The following is a 24,842-nucleotide window of genomic DNA, read 5'->3' as shown; positions in this document are numbered from 1 at the left end:
TCTATCTATCTATCTATCTATCTATCTATCTATCTAGTTAGCCTATAGGAAAATCTGGCCCTGATCTCCACTGACCTCGACAAAACTGTACGATCTCGTGAGACAAACTGATGAGTATCTGGCTCCCGGTGTTGGTTTACCCAGGTCAGAATCCTGGGGAAAAATACAACCAAAAGGTTTAGATCATTCTTTCTAGAATTTAAATTGATTACAGTTATGGCGCCATTTCTCTTTGAGGGACAGAATGTACTGGCATGGTCTCTTCTTCTTCTTCTTTCGGCTGCCCCTATTAGGGGTTGCCACAGTGGATCATCTTGTTCCATATCTTTGTGTCCTCTACATCTTGCTCTGTCACACCCACCACCCGTATGTCCTCTCTCACCACATCGTCTTTTCCTCTTGCCTGGCAGCTCTATGGTCGCTCAAGGATGGAAATACTGTGTGCCATCGGGAATCTTGCAGAGAAACAAGAAGCGAGGAGTTGGTGTCGGCAGAGGTGGGATTTCTAGGTGGTGCGTGTTGATCATGCGAAACAGCTCTTAAAGCAAAGGGTTTAGGGTTTTTAACAAACAAAGCTTTTTGTGCAGTGTGGTAAAACACACCTTATGGGATTCTCAACAAAAACTAATAAAAGTTTGAAACAGTAAAAACTGAAAGAGGGATAGTTTACCATGTAAAGGTTGTGTTAATTAAATAATTTAACAAGGGCATCAAAAGAGATACATTTGCACCAGCTAAAGAACAATGGAAAACAGTATTTGACTATAACAAAATGGTGTAATTAACAATAACATATACTGAGAAAAAGTTCACCGTTTGTATTCAAACTTTGTACTGTTGTACTTTAATGTACTTAGTTAATACTGTATATACTACTTCTGTTTAAATTATATCAATGTAAATTTATTTATACAGCACATTTAAAACAACATAGGAATGCTGTGGCCAAAGTGCTTTACAATAAAAGAAGAAAAAAACATACAATTAACTTAAATAACAAATAGAAAAAAAAATAAATGAACATAAATAAATAGAAGTAAGATTGCATAATCATAATGAGGAAACCATCAGTATAACTGAAGGTCACGGAATGCAAGTGAATAGAAACGAGTCTTTAATCTTGTTTTGAACATTTCAATTGTAGACGACTCCTTTATGTGATGAGGTAAAGAGTTCCACAGACGAGGAGCAGCAGCTGTAATAGCCCTGTCTGTCCCCCTTGGTTTTACACTTGGTACGAGGGACAACAAGAGACAACTGACCAGAAGATCTAAGCACTCTAGATGGCTGGTGCAAAGCACATAATTCAGATAAATAGGCGGGAGCGAGCCCATGTAAAGATTAAAAAACTAGCAACAAGATTTTAAAATCAATTCGAAAACTGACGGGCAGCCAGTGTAAAGAAGCTAATATTGCAAAAACAGAACCAGACTTTCTTGCCCCAACCAGAAAGTGAGAGGCAGCATGTCTCTTCGCTGTTTGTTTTGGCTATAAATATTCTCTAATAAAAATCTGTTATTAAAAAAAAAAATCCGTTTTCAACAATAAGGCGTCACCCTTAAAAGTCAAAGTTCTTCCTTTGCATACATCAAGTCTGCACTTTGTTATTCTTATTTTGTCTTCCCGGTTTTCTCTCACCGCTTCCTGTCCTTTAAAAATCAACTTCTAGGATATTTACACACGTCCTTTTAAACGTACATCCGTAAACTGCATCTCATCTTCTTTCATCCATCCATCCATCCTCTTCCGCTTATCTGAGGTCGGGTCGCGGGGGCAGCAGCTTGAGCAGAGATGCCCAGACTTCCCTCTCCCCGGCCACTTCTTCTAGCTCTTCCGGGAGAATCCCAAGACGTTCCCAGGCCAGCCGAGTGACATAGTCCCTCCAGCGTGTTCTGGGTCTTCCCCGGGGCCTCCTCCCGGTTGGACGTGCCCGGAACACCTCACCAGGGAGGCGTCCAGGAGGCATCCTGATCAGATGCCCGAGCAACCTCATCTGACTCCTCTCGATGCGGAGGAGCAGCGGCTCTACTCTGAGCCCCTCCCGGATGACTGAGCTTCTCACCCTATCTTTAAGGGAGAGCCCAGACACCCTGCGGAGGAAACTCATTTCAGCAGCTTGTATTCGCGATCTCGTTCTTTCGGTCACTACCCATTCCTTTTTCCAAAATACACGATGGCGGATGTACAGCAGTTTAATTTGAAACGCGTTGCCACCTGCAAATTTTTTTGTACTTTTATTTCGTGTCTCATTAAAAAATAGTTATGAAGATAAAATCTTATTAGTTTTTCTCTCTCGGCTTCCTTTCCTTACCCTGAGTACAGTCCCTCGGGCTAAAACCACGGCATGCCGATTGCATAAAAAACAACAATTTGCAATAAAAGTTAAAAGGAATCAACTATTGAGGCTTATCTTACCTTTGGGGTCTCTTATCATTCCAAGTGGCCTTTTCGTAAAACGATATATTCTCTTTAATCATCTGAATGATTTTGTGTGGGGAAAAAAACTTTTTGCTTGTTCGTAAGTTCACATCTGGCTTTCCATAAGACTCCTTTTATTATATTTATTCTGGTCCAGTGTTTTTCCCCAACCTTTCTTTTTCCGGATCTTCCGAAGCCCGCTATGTCTTTATCTAATTTAGCTTTAATTAACGAATCCTTCTTTACCTTTTTCCATACTTTCACTGCCGTGGAAAATTCCCACATTACGTGACCTACCGACTCGTTCTTCACACATCCTTCTCTGGGGCATTTAGCATCTCTTAGTGTTTTCCTTTTGCTTAAAGCCAGATTTGTCTCTAATACCTCGTAAGCAGCAAGCCAAGCTAAGTCTGCTAACTTGGAGGTTGGAAATTTTCTCCCAAACCTTTCTCGATTCTTTCTTGGACTTCCCTTGGATTGCTACGGGTTTCTGTCTGTCCTTTATCTCGTGCACCAGATCCTTCCACACCTCTTTTTCACTCTTCGTAAACTCACAATCCCTAATACAGTCCAGCATTCTCCTGTAAATGTTCAGGATTCTGAATTCATACGGTCAGGGCCGGATTTATATGAAAAGAGGCCCTAGGCTATTTCACTTATGAGGCCCTTTCACCTTCCATTTTTAAGTTTGTAAATTACATGAGAGATAATAAAATTTTGCTAACAATTTGAATGTAGGCCCCTCTTGATCTTGAGGCCCTAGGCTGAAGCCTAGTTAGCCTATAGGAAAATCCGGCCCTGCATACGGTGTATTGTTTTTAGTCGTGTACAGTCCAAACCTTCTACCATGGCCACCCTCCTGTAAAAATCTCAGAAGTGTTATGTGCTTCGCACACCAAAGCTAACTATACTGTACATCCATGAAACGTCAGTAGGTGCTCCGTTTAACACTGAGACTTGATGGTAGTTTTAGTGACTGATTAGCCAAAGAAACAGACGATGGTGACATTACTTTTGGTCTTGCTTTTCTGCCAACGTGAAGTTACTTTATGAGGGACAACTTAAACAACAACGTCCCCAAAAGCAACAATTTCATATTATTTGACAGGTATATACACATGGACTAACGTAGCTGATTAAATGTAACAAGTTAACACGTCTTCCAAACGTTTGCTGCATATTTGCATATTTCTCCCAGAGTTCTCTGTATTATCATGTCTGTTTGCACCCCAGAATTCAATGCAGTGTTAAAATAACTTTTTTATCCCCTTCAGTTTCAAATGCATAACGGATCTAGTAGATCTTTCACCTAATGTTATCTCATACTTGACCTACACTGTGTTCTGAAACTTTTACTTTTCTCATTAGCCCCTCGAATACTTGTCTTTATTCACCTGTATCTCCATCCCGCCCCCATAACTGTCCCTGACAGTATGAGGTAATCGTTGGGCTAAATCGCCTGCTTACACTTGGCAGTTCTTGTTAAAAGCTACAGCTTATATGTAAAATAAAATACACGCATTAAACAGTGTGAGTCTTCTCTAATGTAAGCCCCATTACAAGTTTTATTCACTTTTTAAATCTGTGACTTTTTAAAAAGCACTATTTCACCACAGTTTCTTCTGCAATCACTTGTATAGGCTGATTTAGGGAGTCCACCGATTAAATGAGTAAAGGCAAGGCAGTCATCTTTACAATTATGTTTCTTCTCTTTATCTCACAGAAAAGAAAAACCTGTTACTGTTTTTTTCTGGTTGTTTTTACCATTTGCATTACCTTTTCCACAGACAGGGATTTCCTTTTGCTTGGTCAATGAACATGCACCATGAAACACGTGGCTGTGAATCTACCATAAATTACTGACTACTAATTGAATTACCTTCACAGTACTTTCATATTATGTGATAATATATAATATAATAATGTGAATTTCCCCTTGGGAATTAATAAAGTATCTATCTATCTATCTATCTATCTATCTATCTATCTATCTATCTATTACTGTATATTGAAACAAAAATACAATACTATATGGTGAATGTGATGTAGTAGTAGGCTGCTGTTCCTGAATTGTTGCCTGTTAACTGTATTAGTACTTCAATGTACTAGCAAGTAAATTGTTGTAAATTTACTAATACAATTTTAGTTAAAAGATGATCTGAAGTACACTAGTCTGTAACCTAACAATTAAATGACTCATAGTTCATCTGACCATTTATTTGGCGTTCAGACATACAAACCTTTTTTTACATGTAAATATGCACAAAATACGTAGTACCAAGCAACTTTTTCTTGTTCAAAACTTGTACCACTTACATTATCAGTCACAAAAGAATTGCCACTGCTATTATAGCGTATCCTTTTTCATTACTCAATATAACAAAATATTTTTGTTGAAAATCAAACATATTCCCATAATCTCAGAACATTCTTTTTGCTGAAATACATGACCAATGTCCATTTTGCATACATTTATCATTGACTTAAGAACCATTCTCAGTAAACACACTATTCCCCATTCCCTAATACCCACAAACCCTCCTGTCTCTCCTTAGCAGCTGCGACCCCGCACTTCTCCATTTCTCTCTTCACTTTCCCTTCCAGCTCCTTTTCCAAACTCTTTTGTACCCACTGCACATCTCTCGTCACATTTTGCTTTATCATTATACACCTGGCATCCCATGTCCTCCTCTTTGCCAGACTAATTATCATCCATATCAAAAAGGCTTCAGTTGAGCCCCTACTATTCCCAGGTAGACCTTCGCCTTTCAACATTAAATCATAAGAATAAGACAAATCAACTGAATCTTCTACCTTTTCCAATAATCTTTCCACACTCTTTATGCCCACCTGCACTCCCAAAACACGCCCTGACCCCCTCCACCCGTGCACAGTTTGGCCTTTGACACTTCCCTGACTGTGACAAACCTTGTCTAAAAAGCCTCTCCCTCATACATAATCTTCCCCACACCATCATCCAGTTTAAGACCTTTAAAGCATTTTCCACTGTTTTGGCTGTACCAATATCCCCATTTCTAATTTTATTTTCAAACTCTTATCCTCCTCCATTGTACGCCTAACAGCTTTATACAAATCCTTCTGTTTGTAGGACAAAGCAACAGCTGCAAATTCTCTGTACTTCTTATTCAATTTTGTAGCATATTCATCGCCTCCTCATCTCTCCTCTGCCTTTGGTAACAAATTCAACGGCACTGTCAGAGGCCTCATCACTGATGTGAACCACAGAGTCACAAAATACTGGAATTTCTGTGCAACAGGTGAATTCAAAGCCTTGTACAAAGATGTTTAAAAAAACACAGTCCATCTGTAGCTGGACGTCTCTGATATCTCTACCTCCATTTCCCTCTCTTCGTTCCATATCAAATCATTTTATCATGGCATATCTGCATCCCTACACAAAACAAAACACCATTGCTTTTTTAACTTTCACTACCACATAATGAAGCAAAGGAAAAAACATTGCTAAATGCAAACATGAAGATTGTATCTCCATTTTCACTAAGAAGGCCCTGCTCCTCATTGTTATGCATTGAAAGAGTATCAATGTTTCATAGAATTATTTTGTGTTGTCTGATGGAAAAGGAAAGGTTGCATTTGTGATGTATGGTGTGCTACGGGTACATCAGTTTATTAAAACAAACACTATAAATCAGCTTCCATAACCACAAAAAACCTTCAGGACACAAAAAATGTGTGTCTTAGCATTTTTAAGTTTTTGTTTTTTGCACTGCAAAATTGTGTGGGTCATTGGCAACAATTTACAGTACTGCTGCAAATACACTAACTTTATGCAAATCTATTTTGCTATGCTATTGCCACTTTATAGCAATTGTGAAAGGGTACAGCCCGGACACAGACAGGAGGACACGTTTCCAGCCATCACCACACGTTTATTACACTAATATATACAGTCCTTAAGTGCACCGCCACCAAACACCCCCCACAGTCTCTTCTTCAACAGCCGTCTCTCTCTCTCTCTCTTTTCTCTCACACTCTGGGCCTCCCCTCGCCGCCTCCTCTCCGACCTCGTCCACCTCCTCACCCGACCCTTTTATAGGTAGCTGAATGCCGACCACACCCAGCCACCTGTGACACAATACAAATATTCATAAAAATAGTCCTGCACATTGAAACAATGAATTAATACTGACAGTTAAAACACTGCTTAAATGCAAGTTTATTTGCACTTATCTATTTAAAATCATTGTTTTAATCATTTCTTGTATTGCATTTTTTGACTGTGAAGATGTACAGTTAATGTACAGTAATGTATTTTTATAGTGTATTCACCTGTTCACCCCAAAATTTACATCAAGTTGAGTTTTGAAGGGATTGGCTCCAGCAGACCCCCGTAACCCTGTGTTAGGATATAGCAGGTTGGGCAATCACTGACTGACTGTCCTCCCCCACATGTAAGTGATACAGTTTGAAAATGCATAAACTGAAAATGTTGCAGTCCAAATACACTTTTACAGTAATTTTCTGTCTTACGATAGAAGATGGCGATTATGCGACACATTTTTCAATGAAATATTTTTTTGTGAAAATGTATAGTTAAATGTGCAGCACTTCTTTAATCTAGATTTCCCCTTGTCATTTTTTTCTTTATTGCTTCCTATTCATCGATAAATTATACAGTATCTACATTATTCCTATGCATTTTAAAATCTTTTGTTTTATTTAGAGTTTAAATCTTTTTAAAGGTCCCCCTGTCATGTATCTCTATATATATAAAATGCAACATCTGCCTGTCTGTCTGTCTGCTTTTCACGAGAGAGCTACTTAATGGATTTAGATCTGTTTTTTTTCTATAATTTGGTTGAACATTCCAGTTGATTTTGTGACTTCTGTTGTCACGCTAAGTATCATAGTTTGCTTGCAGGAATGATATATTCACGGTAATTTGAGACAGGCAGGGGGAAGCGTGACATCAGGTGTGGGGAGCCAGGCTGGCCCTCCTCACTCACGTACCAACCTCTGTTCAAAACGGTCTGCATTTGGCCACGTTTTGGAGCGTACCTTGCATCCGCTTAGCTAACAGTACCTGTTTGTTTATTGATTTTTAAACTTTGTCCTGTTTCACTACTAAGTGTTCGGAGCCGCAGGGGACAGCTAGTCTTGCCATTTTAGTAGCCGTTCCATTAGCACTCCACACCATTACTTATTTTAATTTCAGCAGATCATGGAAAGGTCCTTTGCTCATTGCTCTTTACTTTGCTTTACCTTTCCTCTAAAAATGTGTTCATACAAGAAATCCTATAAGAAATAAAAGCCTTGCCTTGTAATTTCATTCCCATTTTTTGTAGCAATTTTGCTAGTTTAAACAACTCCAATTCTTCCCATTGTGTATAACAAGCAAAATGATGGCTGCCACCACTTAAAATAAAAAACATCTCTCTATTATATAAAAAAATCCTGGGATGAGACGAAACTTTTTAGCCTGGGACGAGACGTGACTTTTTCAGAGAGACACTTTCATGTCCTGCGAGACGAGACTTTGTGCCAAGATATTTAACCCGGAAATAAAAGACAAAGAGTAGATGACAAAGTAGAACGTTGCAAAGAGGTTCACAAACGTTGCCGCTATTCACATGCAGAGCAGGTTAGAGATAATGAAAGTACTATAATTCAAAAGTCTCAAAAAAATGATAGTAAAGATCGCATAAGCGCAAACAGAAATGATTACTCAGTGGAATAACGGAACAGCGAAAAGACATCGAGTATATTGTTTGGATTTAAACTTTAAGTCGGAGACTTGTAGATCGTTTAATTCGTGTTGCCATCAGGGAAAAGTGGTGTTTCTTTCTTGAGGTGTATCTGCAAGACTTAAAAGATTTGTTGTTTGGTGATAGTGAAATCCACATACGCAAGCAGCAGAGATGCAAAGTGGCTGGCGCGTAGTGCAGGCCGGTAGGTTGGTGAGCGAAGCGAGCAGGGAGCAAAGCCCCCTAGTTTTCCATTAAAAATAAAATATTTTGGAGGCCTTACCTTATTGAGTCACTTTTCTTTTTTCCCTTCAGTTCTTCAAAAAAATGTTATCCATTCCTAATCCCTCTGAAAAGTATTCTTACACATTAAATTTTTCATTTTACCAGTCAGTGAACTTCTTGCCTTCATATCGTTTTCACATTCAATAATTTATTTTAATCCATTCTTCTATTTGTGTGTCATTATCTTTATCTCTTTTGTTCATTACTATTTCCTTGGAAAAGTTTATTCCTGCAATTTCTCTCCACTGTTACTATAGCAATGTAAAAAGTCCATTTCTTCTTAATTTCCATCCATTTTCCAACCTGCTGAATCCGAACACAGGGTCACGGGGGTCTGCTGGAGCCAATCCCAGCCAACACAGGGCATGAACCAATCCCGGGCAGGGTGCCAACCCACCGCAGTACACACACAAACACACACTAGGGCCAATTTAGAATCATCAATCCACCTAACCAGCATGTCTTTGGAAGGAAACCAGAGCGCCTGTAGGAAACCCACACAGACATGGGGAGAACATGCAGACTCCACACAGGGAGGACCCGGAAAATGAACCCAGGTCCCCAGGTCTCCCAACTGCGAGGCAGCAGCGCTACCCACTGTGCCACCGTGCCGCCCTTCGTCTTAATTTCTTTTCCATTATTTTTTTTAATAATGTTCTTACATGTTGAACCCCTAAAGTAATAAAAGCATCATCTTTAATTTTTTTAAGAGCTCATACTGTTGAAATTGACTAAAACATCAGTTTTGACCTACCTAAAAGAATTAACCGTTTATATGTTTTTTTAATTTATTTTATCTGTTCAGACAAACCTTATTTCTTTTTATTATATTTTATCCCTAAACTTTTAATAAAGTTTTTTTTTAGATTTTTATTCCTAAATATATTTCCTTACACCCATAACCCTGTAAGTAAGCTTTCTTTTTTTTCTTAAATTCTTCTTTCTTCTGATGTTTCACAAAATGTTTCACTAATTCTAATAAACCTGGCAGAACATACTTGTAAATTAAGAAAATATCATCTGTAAAAAATATGAATCTCATGTCTTTTCCATTGTCTTTTGGGATTTCTATCCCTGTAATGTTAGTGTCCCTTCCTGTCACACGGGCAAGGGGTTCTATACACATGAAAAAAAAGTATTGCTAATAGAGGACATGCTTGATTAACACCCCTTAATATTTCAGCCTTCTCTGTTAGGTGTCCATTTATCAGTATCCTATTTAAAATCTTGTTATAACAATGTTTAATTGTGTTGATCATCTTCTACACGTACTCATCTTCTACATAAGAAATGCCTTCTCCCTTAACAAGACCTACTGACATATCTCTTTGTTTGGCCTATTCCAGCCTATCTCTTGGTGACAGACCTGCCATGAGTGAAGCATACCTGATTGTCTCTCACTATTATTTCTAATACTTTTTTTAAATCAATTGATCACTTTTCTCCGTACTTTGTAATTATGGCAGAAGAAGCTTACTGGTCTTCAATTTTCTGTGTTTTCCAAGTCACCCTTTTCTGGAATCCAGGATATTATTCCTTCCTTCCATATTTCTGTAATCCCAACCTTTGTAGTATTTCTAGGAAGGTCAGCTGGTACGTGTTTTTTTTTACCAAGATGTTTTCTTGTGGCAATTTCAAGGAAGCTATCAAAAAGGACAATTTGAATGATGGGTACTCCCCTCCTTTGAGCTGAAGAAGACAACACCCCAGGAGCACTGCGTCTTCTGTTTTACTCTTCAAACACCAATTGTAACAGTGGCAGTTCTTCAGAAATGTCCAGTCACAACAGGCTACCTTCCAGTTCTAGTGACAGTGAAGTATATACAGAGATGATAATTTTGTTCAAATCGCACACTACACTCATACAAATCCTGGTTCATTCATGACACTTTGTGGTTCTTTACTGGGTTGTGTGGGTCATCATAGAACTATTGCTTAAGAAAGCACCATTTAATTCTGGGAAGGGTTCTTTGCATATGAAGTTGGTTCTTTGTGCTTTGAAATATTTCTTCTTGTGTAGAAAAAACCCCAAAATCTTTAATGTATGACAGGCTACCTAGGAGGACATTAACAGACTAAGAAAGCCTGAAATTAGCTGTGTTGTTTTATGCAGCAATATCCTTTTAAATTTATGACTTACTGGTATTTCACAAATCTGTTACCATGTATTCATGGTCATTTACTGTATGGAGCCAGTTACAGATCTAAAAAAATAAAAGTTCTTTCTGGAAACTTCATGTGGATACGTCTACTGAAAATTAAAAATGGTTCCCCTACGGCATCGCTCTGAAGAACCTGACAGGCACTTTTATTTTTAAGAGTGTATGACATCATTTCTGAATGCACGTGGTTTGACAAGAGTGCTGGTCAGTTTTCCAAGCTGCCATTCACTCTCTGTTTCTATACGCCAGCATGTTGAAAGTGTGATTGTGAATGCGCCCAATAGATGTGCACTGCAGCTCATCCAGCAGCACACACTGAAACCAAAACACAGGGTGTACACATGTGGTCTGATACCAGTTATGACGAGCCGCTGACTTTCTCTGCACTTACTGTGTATCGAAGAGTTAAGTTGAAATGTGCTGGTCAACAAAATTTTTATTTGAAACAGCATACCTGTAACTTCCTAGTAAGTAGTGAGAAATAGTGATCAGAAATTCCTTAAAAGCGAACTGACGCCGAGAATCACATGAGTTTACACACCTGAACATACCTGTGGTGGTTGACGAATTATGATACTTTGGGAAAGTCGTTTGGCAATGCAGCAATACCTGGAGTACCTACAATTACTCAGTTGGCAGTATCTCAACTGAACAATCTGTTTATTGGCAATTTGGCACAATTGCCCTGTGGTCTGCAAACAGGTTAAGAACTAAGCCTGCTGGTGTGTTTTTATTTTTATTTTATTTATTGCCTGCTTTACATTCAAGCTTTGTTTTCTGCTCTGTGCATATAGCATGTTCACAGATTTCCATGCTTGTTTGTGCTTTCTGCCAAGTGTTTGATTCTAAACCTGCTACTCATAAATGTGTGCTGTCTGTTGTTGACAAATACCACACATCTGCACATACTGTATGTCTATTAAAAGGTCTGCTGCAGAGCCTGAAAGGGCGTTTGAGCTACTCTCTGGTGTGGCTGCTTATCTTTCTAACCGAAGAATTAGGCCAGCTGGTGTTATGGGCGTTCCGTGATTTTGGCCATTCCATGACTGATGTCACAAGTATTGCGGGTTGGGGTTAAACCTTTCTCTATGTCCAGTAAAACTTTCCCTCACATAATTACTGAGCTGGCAGTATCTCAACTGAGAAATCAGTAATGGTTATTGGTAAATTGGCACAAGTGCCTAGGGTCTGCAAACATTTCAAAAGCTAAGCTTGCTGGTGGGTTTTACTTATTTACAGTATTTATTTATTTATTTATTTATTATTTTCTTTAGTTTTACCTTTACATCTGTACTACTATGGTGTTGTACTATGTTAGCCATTATGGATGTAAAGAGAAATCATTACCTTTACATCTGAAAATATCTGATATTATGAAAGCAATTTGGTGACGGAGCATTTTAAAATTTTCCTTTCCTCTCTTCTCTCTCTTTCACTTGCAACAGTTGAAGAATAAGACTCTCCCTATCACTCTGTCTCTCTCTATCTCTGTATACAGTATATATGTAATATACTGTATGCAAGTCAGTCAGTCATTTTCCGACTTGCTATATCCTAACACAGGGTCAAAGTGGTCTGCTGGAGCCAATCCCAGCCAGCACAGGGCGCAAGAAAGGGACAAATCACGGGCAGGGTGCGCCAGCCCACCACAGGGCACACACACACACACACATCCACACCCCAAGCACACGCTAGGGACAATTTCAACTGCAGATATTATATCACTAAAGAGATTGTTGTGGCGAGAAGCTCTGGCCACATTCCCATTGGCATGTTAAACTGTCTGTGCTTTCTTTATTTTCCTTTATATTTTGGGTTGGTTAGCTACTATTGTTTGTTCTGATTTTTCTTTTTTTTTCCTTGAGCTTCTGTAAAAAATTAATTTCCTCTTATGACAAAAGAGGTACCACTGATATAATGTTTTATGAGGCTTCCCACAAAATCTGAATTAGTCCTTCCAGCTGGATTCAAACCAGCGACCTGAAGATCCATCCATCCATTATCCGATCCATCCATCCATTATCCAACCCGCTATATCCTAACTACAGGGTCACGGGGTCTGCTGTAGCCAATCCCAGCCAACAGATATTAGCATATACTGTATTCATATAGTATTACCGTCCTCCACTCTACCAACTGATCTATCTAAGGTACAACGAATGTCCCCAAGTGTTGCTTTTCGGCCTTTCAATATTACAATAAACAATTCGTTTATAGTAGTCTTAGTTTTATGGTCATGATTTCGTATAAAGATGTAATGCAACTGTGCTTTTGTACAGATCAATTTCGTGTTAGAAACAAACTCTCTTTTTGTGCCAAAAGGACGTAATGAAGCGAATATAGTTATGTAATATACATTTGGAATAAAACAGGATAAGGAGAACACATTTTAGTAAATATCTATGGATGGCCATATGGGGAATTAGCTCAAATGGTAGAGCGCTCGCTTAGCATGCGAGAGGTAGCGGGATCGATGCCCGCATTCTCCAGTGTCTCTTTTAAATCATTAGTGAGGTGAGAAATATAAAAAATAATATTGTGTTACCGCTTCTGTTTACAGTACTGTATTGAGGTTATAGATCGAGCAAAGGTAAAATGCCCGTTATTCTCTCAGATACATTGATAAAAAATGACTTAAACCGGACAGTTACCTTTAATCATCCCATTTTCCACTCGCTTTTCTTAGTGACAGCTGACAGATTTGGCACATGCGACCCTATACATATTCATCCCCCATCATGACAGCCATTCGGACATGGGTCTGCCAGGGAAACCGAAGAGATGAATGGTATCGTGGTTCGCATATTTCACTTAATATGAATTTAGATTCACTCTCTTTTTACACTCGTGTCCATGCAGCCAAATATATAAGCTTTTTTAATGAAAGTCAATTAAAACAAAACTCTGCAATGTATGTATACCTTTATCATGCCCTTGGTATTTCGGTGGCAGGTCGATAATCGGCCCTTGTTCGTTTCAGTGTGTTCCTTGCCAATCCACTGAATTCATGGTGTCCTGTTAGCGCACATAGATGACGGATCCGTGCTCCTTAAATTCAAATCCCACTACTGGTTACTGTGCGTGTTCACACTGAATGCTCTCACTGTGTGTGTTCGTTGCCTATTCTCAGGAGACTCCAGATTTACCTTTACATCCTTAATCCATGCATTTTAAATTAATCGGTGATGCTACGCATGCCATGTTGTGTGTTGGCGCTTTGACCACGGTTGGTTTCTGGCTTGCACCCCGGTGCTGCCAGGACAGTTTACGGGCCCTGCAACCTTTACGTTGACCAAACAGCGGTTTCTGAATATGTTGTACTCGATTATTTTTAAACAAGTTAAAATATGTGGAAACAACGTCAGATAAGCACAGAAATAATTAGGCAAAGTATATAATGAAACAAATGATCTCCAAAGAATCAAAGAATAATCACCAGCTGCTGCGGGACGTCTGTAAACGACGACCTGCTCAGTTTCACTATGAAAGGCGGAAGTGAGAATGACGATTTGGTAGCCTGAAGTCATTATGTATTTCCAGAGGATTCTGGGTAATTTACCAGATTTGGCACTACCCTTGAAAAATTCATTGAAAACAAACCTCAGACTAAGGAAATATAGTAAAATATGTGTAAAAAATAACTTTATTTTGTTAACTAAAATAAAAAATGTCTATTTCTGAGCGCGAGCACTGGGTACCACAATCTAGAGAAGACGGCGGAGGAGTGGGTCTGTTCTCTGGTGGGGTTGTACTTTAAGACTATACTTTTAGGGATCATTTCTATAGTTTGTTACTAGAGAAATGTGTTTCTGAAGTGTTCGGTCTCGCCAACCACGATGAGGAATGGTAGTGTTTTCTTCTGAGCGTGAATCTGGTAGCAAATGTTCTTTTATTAGAACTGTTTGCTATTATTGATGACCGTTCCGTTGCTCTTCGGGCGGCAGGAGGAAGAAAACGCATACTGAGTGGTTGTCTTTTTCCATTGTTAAAAATAGAAGAGTTTTCTACTAATTTCTATTAAAGTTTTGATCCATAAAGTTGACTTAATCAGAAAAACTGTTAAGAACTTATGTGGAAACTGGATTTATAACTGTGAAGGAATTAATGTAAGTTAAACGTGTAAAACAAAAGAACGCACGTTGTGAAGTAATACTGCAGTATACTAACGTCAAGGAGGGGAATTAGCTCAAATGGTAGAGCGCTCGCTTAGCATGCGAGAGGTAGCGGGATCGATGCCCGCATTCTCCAGCGCGCCTTTAAGGCTTAGAATTTTGAACAGGATTGTATTAAACCCCCAATCATAACATAGTACGCTGCCATTGTTGCCACTAACAACAACCATATCCCGCCCAGCGCTGCCCGCATAGGTCCAGTGACCCAAAATGGATTAAACAGCTGGTACCAATTACAATATAACATTAAACATATTGAATCTATGTTTCTCATTTTCAATATCAGTTCTTTTATTGTTTTATGTTTAATCTGAGCGGGGTGGTTCAGTGCTCCTAGCTCTAGTTACTAGGTTCAAATTCCAATCCAAACACTGCTCGCCTGGAGTTTGTATTCCAGGATGTGTATGCGTGGATTTCTTATTTCTGCTTCTCTGAGACGCGTTATTTCTTTTACGGGGACAGTAAAACGGTTCAGTGAGAGTGACGATGGCATTCAGGAGTGACATTGTCAGTGGATGCCTGATATTTAACATGTGATGCTAAGACAGACACAAGCTCTCTTAACAGTAAACTGGGATCGACTGAGCAGGGCAGATGGTCATTGGATTTAATTTGAAGTAATAATAATAATAATAATTCGGCGAACTCAAAAATATGTGGCTACGGTAATTTTTTTTAATTCTAATAAATCATCTACGTGATTATATGAGAAACAATAGGTTCCTGTTTGTGAGGTGGACCGTGAAAACGGACCTCGGAGCCCTAATCGGTCACACTGAAGGAGTTCCGTCGGAGTTGTGTTAAGGTCCGCCCACCCCTCACACGCAACTAACTGTTTTTTTTTCCAAAAATGAAGTTTATTAAATACTTTGCACATTCAAAAAAGTATAACATGGTTATTATAACATGGAATAAAGAAAAACATAAGAAAGTAACCATTTCGATAAAATATTTAAATTAAATGTAGCTGAAAAGCCTTAACAAAGTAATAGCGTTATTTAACTTTTTGTTTTGTCGCCATCGGAAACCTTTAAAACACTTGAAATGAAACAATAAGTCAGTGCGTACAAAAGCTATACCTTCTTGAGAGTAGCATCATGTGTACAATTTAGCGGGTATAATAATTAAGTTAAAAATATAGTGTTCGTCTGAGTTAAAAGAAGAACTATTAAAACACTGAAATACTGTATGTGTGAGCGCAGCTGGCTGTGTGATTACGCCTCTCGTGCAGACAGACAACGGACTTCGGAGCTAAAGACCCGGATGTGTGGCGTCATCGACGGTCGGCGGAGTTCAGCTCCCGACTTACCTGTTTAACGTAGCTCATCTGGTGCTGGTGAAACTTGCATACACTTTGGGATTTGCTGATTCATCATTTCTGTCTTTGTAGCACACTCGTGGGGCTCGTAACAATAACAGTAACAAACTCTTCTTGGTGAATCAGCAAAGTGAAGAAAAATTGCTACTTACCATTAAAGTGTCAGTAAAAGTTGAAAGCAGTTTTAAGAAGTGTAAATTTACAAGTATGAATAAAAACGCATCAGCAACGCGTTAAATGTGATTTTTGATTAAAATGGAATTGCAGACAAAAATAACTATTCACGTCTTCCAGAAATACTATTTACAATATTTACATTACGTCTGATTGCTAATAGTATGCATACAATATTTCATGAAAGTAATTCTGTCCATCCTTCAGGTTATTCCCAGCGTTCTTGCGCTGCTGTAAATCTAAAATTCTCTGTGTCTCTTGATACGTTTGATCAGTACCTTTTTAATAGCATACGCCATCTAATAAACGACGTTTGATCAGATCCTTTTTTATAGCATGCGCCATTTAATAAACGTCGTGTTTCAGACTTTACCAGATGAAACATCCCACAACCTGGATTTCACCAAGGATAATACCAATAAGCATTTATTTCAAAACAGGTAGGCAACCCAAGTCAAAGTCTCCCGTACATCCTCACCTCACTGGTGATCTGTCCAATCGAAATCTTGTAAATGATTGTCTGCTTGTAGTTACTTCGGTTAAACCCTGGAACTAACAGTGGTGAAGAAGCATTTTCATTTAAACTTTGCTGTATATGCAAATATATCTTTTGTGATCGGCCACCAGATGTGTAAACTCCTGCAATTTATATTTCTTTTTCAGTTGCACAATTATTCCAAATAGGTTTTCGTTCGTCTTTAGGGGTTACATTTGTCCGGCATTAAATAGGTGATGAATGGGTGAAAATTTAGAATTTACATTAAATTAAATTTCCTAAAGGCATTCATTCCTGCCTCAAGTCGCACAGTCCCTGGGCAGTTCTCACTTAAATGTCCCTGCATGAAGCCTGCACGACCCCCTCATGTCGCGTTCGGCTTTCACTGTCGAAACACAAGCTGTCCAGGCGCCTGGCCACTCTGGGACCCTCTAATGATCTGCCGTGGTTGGCTCTTGGTGCTTCTGACGCAGGGATAAGATACAGAAACATTTAATCTTATTTTAAAAAAGGACCCTTCAATTATAAAGTTGTCAAAAGTAAAACAATAATTAGTTTAATATAAAAATCTAAATTCTATACTTCACGCTTCATAACAATACTGAAATATTTAAAAATAAAACCAAAACATAAGGAATTTTCTTGTACTGATTTAGCCAACAATGTCGCGATTCGCCTTTGGTTTCCATCCTTCGATAGCTCAGTTGGTAGAGCGGAGGACTGTAGAGGAGATGACGGAGTTATCCTTAGGTCGCTGGTTCGATTCCGGCTCGAAGGACGGTTGTTTTTTCCCCTCCTATTACTAGAAAGTATGTCCGAAACTCTTTATTGGCTCTAAATTGTGCATTGATTAGGTATTTCTTGCCAGGCTATAAAATTCCTTGCATCTTGATAGACTCTTCTCATTTGGTATCTTGAATTGGGTTAAACGGGTGTTAAGAAAAAAAAGTGATTAAAACTGCCTGCCTGTTAAACAAGGGCATCCCTTCTTCATTTTTGCCAGCACGCTTAAATTAGAAAATCGGAGCGCATATAACATTTATTTAACTTAACGTGTGACCTCTGAAATCAGTTTACATAAAAGGGGCCTTACGTCTTTTAACCAGGTATATATCCTCGGCTCTTAACGACTATTTTGGGACTTTGCATAATACTTAATGGGAGAGGGGTGCTTCTGGACTGTACCAATTATCTGTATGCTGATTGGCGCGATTGCTTCGTGCCCTATATATGAACTAATTAAAGGGCGTTTACTTTTAGATTTCTTCACCCTGCTATATTATATTATAGTGATGGGAAGTTCGGATCATTTTACCGACTGATCTTTGGTCTCGTTCAGTAAAATGAACGAATCTTTTTTTGAGTCATTTCGTTCATTTTAGCAAAATATAATTAAAATGTTACCTGTTACCTCCCTAACACATATACTGCTTACACAAATGTTGATCACACTACAAACAAGACAAAACTATAATACTATAAGAAACAGAAAATATTAATTCATTGTTTACCTGGGTCTTTAGTCTATGATTCGCTACTACTGAGCCGGTAAGTGGTCACGTGACAAAAGAACGAAAGACTCGAGAGATGAACTAATCAATTCTGTTTCCGGCTCAGACTGAGTTGGTTAAGCTTATGGGGCTGTCACGTGATGAACGAACAACTCGAAAAACCCGAAGACTCGAAAAAACTATAGAAAGTTGCGCAAATGCGCATGCGCGACTGAACGAATCACTCCCTCGAGGCGATTCGTTCTTCCCGAGTCACATTAAAGATTCGTTCAAAATGAACGAATCGTTCAAGAACGACCCATCAATATAATATATTACAAATAAACTAGGTGGGTGCTTTACCATATAATGTTGTCCATGTTTGAATCTCTTTTATGAGGATGGTTTAAGATCCTTCTTTATTTACTGAGTATTTTCCGCAACAACGGGATCGAAAATGGACGGACGAGCATAAGGTCATTCATACAAATTTACAGAGCTAATACGATTACAATATAGATTAATAGAACAAGATTTACGACGAAAATAAAAAAATAATTAAAGTTGAACACAAATTACATTGTGACGAAACTTTCAGGCTAAAACGATTTTGCCCTCCAGCTTGTAATTGAAAACTTTTGCCTTAAAAAATAACTTCTGAATACTGTATAATGATTAATATGGAGCGTAAACGATGCACGCTTCTGTTTAAGCGGTCCGTCGTCACGTAGCTGTCTGTTATTAGCTGGCAGTCCGGCTTATGCCGTTCTGATCTCATGTGAGCTTTGTACACGAGTGCCATGAACTAAAATGAGGTGCGAGAAGTTATGTGGACCGTAGCGTATCCCCCGTAACAGAACTGTTACACAATCCCTGCATGTTTACTCTGAAGAGGTTCTCAACCTTTTTTTCCTTGCCATTTTGCCCCTACGAATTGAAATGTTTCTAAGTATCACCTTTTGCTTCATTCTTAATACACTGCTCAAAAAATTAAAGGAACATTTTGGAAACACTATCAGATCTCAATGGGAAAAAATCCTGCTGGATATCTCTGATATGGACTGGGTAATGTGTTAGGAGTGAAGAGACCACATCGTTTGATGGAAATGAAAATTATCTAAGAATTCAAAGACACCCCGAAAATCAAACTGAAGAAATGATGGGGCATGCAGCAACTCCAAATCTCATTCAGTAGTTTGTATGGCCCCCACGTGCTTTATGTATGCCTGACAAGAGGGGTGGGTCGGGCATGCTCCTGACGGATGGTGTCCTGGGGGATCTCCTACCAGATCTGGACCAGAGCATCACTGAGCTCCTAGACAGTCTGAGCTGCAACCTGGCGGCGTCAGATGGACCTAAACATAATGTCCCAGAGGTGTTCTACTGGATTTAGGTCATGCGAGCGTGGGGGCCAGTCAATGGTATCAATTCCTTCATCCTCCAGAAACTGCATGCATACACTCGCCACACGAGGCCGGGATTTGTCGTGCAGCAGGAGGAACCCAGAACCCACTGCACCAGCTTAGGGTCTGACAATGGGTCCAAGGATTTCATCCCAATATCTAAAATGACAGTCAAGGTGTCATTGTCTAGCATGTAGAGGTCTGTGCGTCCCTCCATGGATATGCCTCCCCAGACCATCACTGACCCACCACCAAACCAGTCATGCTGAATGATGTTACAGGCAGCATAACATTCTCCACGGCTTCTCCAGACCCTTTCATGTCTGTCACATGTGCTCAGGGTGAACCTGCTCTCATTTGTGAAAAGCACAGGGGGCCGGTGGTGGACCTGCCAATTCTGGTATTTTATGGCAAATGCCAATCGAGCGCCACAGTGGAGGGCAGTGAGCACAGGGCCCACTAGAGGACATCGGGCCCTCAGGCCACCCTCATGAAGTCTGTTTCTGATTGTTTGGTCAGAGACATTTACACCAGTGGCCTTCTGGAAGTCTGGCAGTGCTCATCCTGTTCCTGCTTGCCCAAAGGAGCAGATATTGGTGGGTTCTGCTGATGGGTTAAAGACCTTCTACGGCCCTGTCCAGTTCTCCTGGAATCTCCTCCATACTCTTGAGACTGTGCTGGGAGACACAGCAAACCTTCTGGCAATAGCACATATTGATGTGCCATCCTGGAGAAGCTGGACTACCTCTGTAGGGTCCAGGTATCGCCTCATGCTACCAGTAGTGACCCTGACAGTAACCAAATGCAAAACTCGTGAAAAAACAGTCAGAAAAGTTGAGGAGGGAAAAACGTCAATGGCCTCCACCTGTTAAACCATTCATTCCTGTTTTGGGGGTCGTCTCATTGTTGCCCCTCTAGTGCACCTGTTGTTAATTTAATTTACACCAAAGCAGCTGAAACTGATTAACAACCCCCTCTGCTACTTAACTGACCAGATCAATAGCCCAGAAGTTTCATTGACTTGATGCTATATTCTGATTAAAAAGTGTGCCTTTAATTTTTACAAGTTGGACGGTTGGGAGACAAAGTCAGAGAGGCCAGATTGCGTTGGTTTGGACATGTGCAGAGGAGAGATGCTGGGTATATTGGGAGAAGGATGCTAAGGATAGAGCTGCCAGGGAAGAGGAGAAGAGGAAGGCCTAAGAGAAGGTTTATGGATGTGGTGAGAGAGGACATGCAGGTGGTGGGTGTAACAGAACAAGATGCAGAGGACAGAAAGATATGGAAGAAGATGACCTGCTGTCACAACCCCTAATGGGAGCAGCCGAAAGAAGAAGAAGATTACAGATAGTGTTTGTGCATGGGTGTCTTTTTATTTTTCTTATTCATACCTAATGTACATCTATTTTTTATTGTATGAATAATAATCAGGTTTGATGTGGAATAAAACTGAGAAATCCCAAAACTTCATTACTTTTAACATACACAAATATACACAGAGCTTGAATTTCATGTGTGGCAGAGAAGGGGATTTCCTCCCCAGGTAACAACAAATTGAGGGGATTTATTTTTGGCTTTGGGGGATTTCAGTGTGGCGTTTATAAACAATGATAAAGTTATCTTGGACTTCCAGATTTATCTTAATTTATACACATACTACATTTATTCACTTAACAGTACTTGATACTCACCTCTTCCAATTTGAGCACAGAGTACCGTGACAGCACCTTTTCAGGATTGTTCTTCATCTGAATTTCGATGTACCCCAGTACTCGAAGAGTCACAGGGGAAACACATTTTGATCGAATGTCACTGTACTGCCATAAAAAGAGTACCTCCAGTAATTTAAGTTTCATTTCAAGCACTATTACTTTCAGTTTCTGTACATTACCTGAGAAATGTTTAAAAACAATTAAAAATACTTGTTCAGTATTCTTCCATATATCCAGAATATCAGTTCTTCCATTTACTTCGTGTCACTTTGTCTTAGGTTTCCCAGCCATACCATTTAGATTTTTATTAACAGTGTGGTGCACTAAAACCACTGGTTTGCTTTTCAGCGTATTGTGTACTTGTACTTTTACAAATTCTGCACCAAACTGATAGTCATTTCTGTTTCTCCTTCATCATTTATAGCCATACAAGCTGCAGTTCCTGTCTAAGATGGGTTGAAATGTAAGTAATCATTGTAGATGTAGACCTCAGCATTAACAGCTGCAGTGTACCATCTCTATTGGAATGTATTTTGTAATGCATGTAGAAAAAAATGCATTGCATTTGTCATTGCAAAAGATGTCATATCACAAACATTCGTAGCAATAAACTGCAACTATTTGTGATGTATCATCTGGTGGCATAACACATGCAATGCATGTCTCTCAGTAATATGCCATTTGGTATGAAATTTATAAAAGCAGTGTTAATGTTTGTGATGCACCATCTGTTGGAATGAAAAATGCAATGCATATGTCTCTGTAATATGCCTTTGGTTCTGGGATTTGTAAAAGTAATGTTAATGTTGGAATAACAAATGCATTTTATTACTACAAATGTGTGTGATATGTACCACACACAAACCCTGCTCGGGGTTTATCTCCTGCCTTGCGCCCTGTGTTGGCTGGGATTGGCTCCAGCAGACCCCCGTGACCCTGTAGTTAGGATACATAGCAGGTTGGATAATGGATGGTACTTTGAAAGCTCAGCCAATGATAAACAAAAATCCAAAGGATTAAGAGGGGTTTCCAAACTTTTTCATATGACTGTAATTAAAACAGGCCTTACCAGTGCGTCTGCTCTCCTCCTGCAAATCTGCTGTTGTAAAAGAAGCTCAATTGGAATCATAGCAAGTGATTATTTAAAAGGAAATCCACAACAGTTTACGCTGGACAAGGACGAGTTTAGAATCAGCCACCACATTCAAGATGTGTACATTAGCCAACTGCACGATCTGAGCTTTAGCATGTGGGCAGCCCAAGTCTTAGCTTTTCAGTATCAAATCAGTGAACACCACTACTGGAGAATGTTCTTTACAATGCGTTTAAGTAGTCCACAATCTCAGGTGGTGGCAGAGGGACATGGAAGGAGTGGTAGCAAGCTGCCAGTTCCACAACAAAACTCTTTATATGTTGTTTTTTTAATATTTATGTGAACTGGAAAAGGGTGGTGGCCTCAATATGGACGCCATACACGTCAGATTACAAGTTCTACAGCAAATCTTGTGTGTAAAAGGCTGATCAACCTGCTCTCCCATCATGGCGACTACAACTGGTCCACATCTGGCCAAGGAGGTCAGCACTTAACAGATATGACCACGAATGACTGCTTAATAGAGGCTCTAATGACTTAACTATAAAATAAAAACTGACCGTCTCTTAGCCCCTTCGGAAACAACAAAGGAGTCTTGATGCCTCATGTGTTGCATGAAGGACACTCTTTGGCTTTCCAAGATTCATCTCAAGTACTAATGAGAGATGTTGATTAAGGACTGAGGCAGGTTCACACAGCCCGCTTACAAACGACAGCATTCTCAAGAGCTCTGATGATGTCCTGTGGTAGTTGGCACCAAAACATTAGCAGTAGCTCCTTTAAGTCCTGTAATATGTGTGGTCGAAATTTAACATCTTATTAAACAAAACATCCTTGTAACAGGACAATTCAATAATCAGGCAGAAGAAAAGCTGTTCATTGTATCTTCTAATTACTCCTTGGAGGGAGCATTCTTCAAAAGCGGTCTGTTAGAGAATTGGTCAGAGATCAAGAACAGAGGTTCATGTGATAAACTGTAGAATTTACATAGTGTCAATCAATGCATACATTTGACTCTGGTTGGTCTGTTGGTTTACACCCAAATGATTTACATAAAAGTCTATTCTGGTTCTTCGTATACATTTTGTGATGAGCCACCACCCTTGAAATTTCTGTGCATATAACAATTGTCCATTCTCATTGTTTATAGGACATCTGCTGATTTCTTAGTCATCCTTTAGTACATTTTGTATCAACCTTTCTTCTGGTACATTATTTATATTTATTTACATGACCACCTCAGTACTGCGGTGGGTTGGCACCCTGCCTTGTGCCCTGTGTTAGCTCCAGCAAACCCCGTGTTCGGATTCAGCGGGTTACAAAATGGATAGATGGATGGACCATCTCAGTATTTTTCCTAAAAAAGTTCTTCTACTTCAGGGCACATTTTGTTGTTCACTTGACCTTTCATCTCGTTTGACATTTGTTAACCCTTTATGCTATTTCTTAAAGATGATTGCTATGTTACCCTGAAATTCTTCTTCCACACATGCCAGGTGGGGCCTCCATGGCTCAGACTTGTTTGTCCAAGCACATGCCACAGATGCTGGAATGGATTGCGATGTGGAGAATTTGGGGGCCAAGTCAACACACCTTCAACTCTTCGTTTCCTTAACAGTTTTTACAGAGGAGCAGGGTGCATCAGAATCGTGTCCTTCAGCTTACCTTCTTCCCAAAGTACATGCAGCCTGCCCATCCACAGGATCTAAAACAAAATGCGATTCCTCAGACCAGGCCACATACCCATTATGGTTGCTTGTGGCGATGGACAGGGGGGTCAGCAAGGCCACTCGGGTATGTTCCGACACCATTCTCTCCTGTGCAGCATCACATTTTTCAGCAATTTGTCTGTGAATTAGACCAGACGGGGTAGCCTTTGTTAGCCTTTGTTCCCCCTGCTCATCAGTTAGCCCTGGGAGCCTGTGACCCTGTCACTAATTCACTCGCCATCCTTCCTTGGACCACTCTTAGTTGGTACTAACCATTAAATACTAGGAAACCACGCAAGACCTGCCGTTTTGGAGATGCTGAGCCACCCTGACCCAGTTGTCTAGCCATCACAATTTGGTGTTTGTCAAAGTTGCTCAGACCCTTATGTTTGTCCATTTTTCCCACCCGTTTCCATCACATGAACGTCAAGAACTGACGATTCACTTGCTGCCTAATATATCCCACCTCAATCGGGAGAACACTGTAATGAGATAATAAATGCTACTTCACCAGTCACAGGTTTTAATGTTGGGGCTGATCGGTGTGTATGTAAGCAGTGAATTAAAAGCAAAAATGCAAAATAGGTGCAGTTTAAAATTCTGATCAAAGCATTAATTTAAGAAACCATGGCGGTACACTTTTGAACAACACTACTGCTCGTTTATTATTATTATTTGACTTAT

The 24,842-nt window shown here is 39.6% G+C and overlaps 4 non-coding genes across 4 annotated transcripts; all 4 read left to right on the top strand.

Moving 5' to 3' along the window:
* Positions 1-13,007: 13,007 nt before the first annotated feature.
* trnaa-agc (transfer RNA alanine (anticodon AGC)) lies at positions 13,008-13,080 on the top strand. The gene has a single exon. It is a non-coding gene; the product is annotated as a tRNA-Ala (tRNA).
* Positions 13,081-14,346: 1,266 nt separating this feature from the next.
* LOC114654004 (small nucleolar RNA U3) lies at positions 14,347-14,561 on the top strand. Its single transcript, XR_003716651.1, has one exon. It is a non-coding gene; the product is annotated as a small nucleolar RNA U3 (small nucleolar RNA).
* Positions 14,562-14,766: 205 nt separating this feature from the next.
* On the top strand, positions 14,767-14,839 carry trnaa-agc (transfer RNA alanine (anticodon AGC)). Its single transcript has one exon. It is a non-coding gene; the product is annotated as a tRNA-Ala (tRNA).
* A 2,601-nt stretch (positions 14,840-17,440) lies between these two features.
* trnay-gua (transfer RNA tyrosine (anticodon GUA)) lies at positions 17,441-17,529 on the top strand. The gene is given in 2 exon segments: positions 17,441-17,477; positions 17,494-17,529. It is a non-coding gene; the product is annotated as a tRNA-Tyr (tRNA).
* The last annotated feature ends 7,313 nt before the right edge of the window (positions 17,530-24,842 follow it).

Source organism: Erpetoichthys calabaricus, chromosome 6 (assembly GCF_900747795.2).
Source record: "Erpetoichthys calabaricus chromosome 6, fErpCal1.3, whole genome shotgun sequence".
NCBI classification, from domain to species: Eukaryota; Metazoa; Chordata; class Cladistia; order Polypteriformes; family Polypteridae; genus Erpetoichthys; species Erpetoichthys calabaricus.
This window is presented reverse-complemented; position numbering and strand designations above follow the sequence as displayed.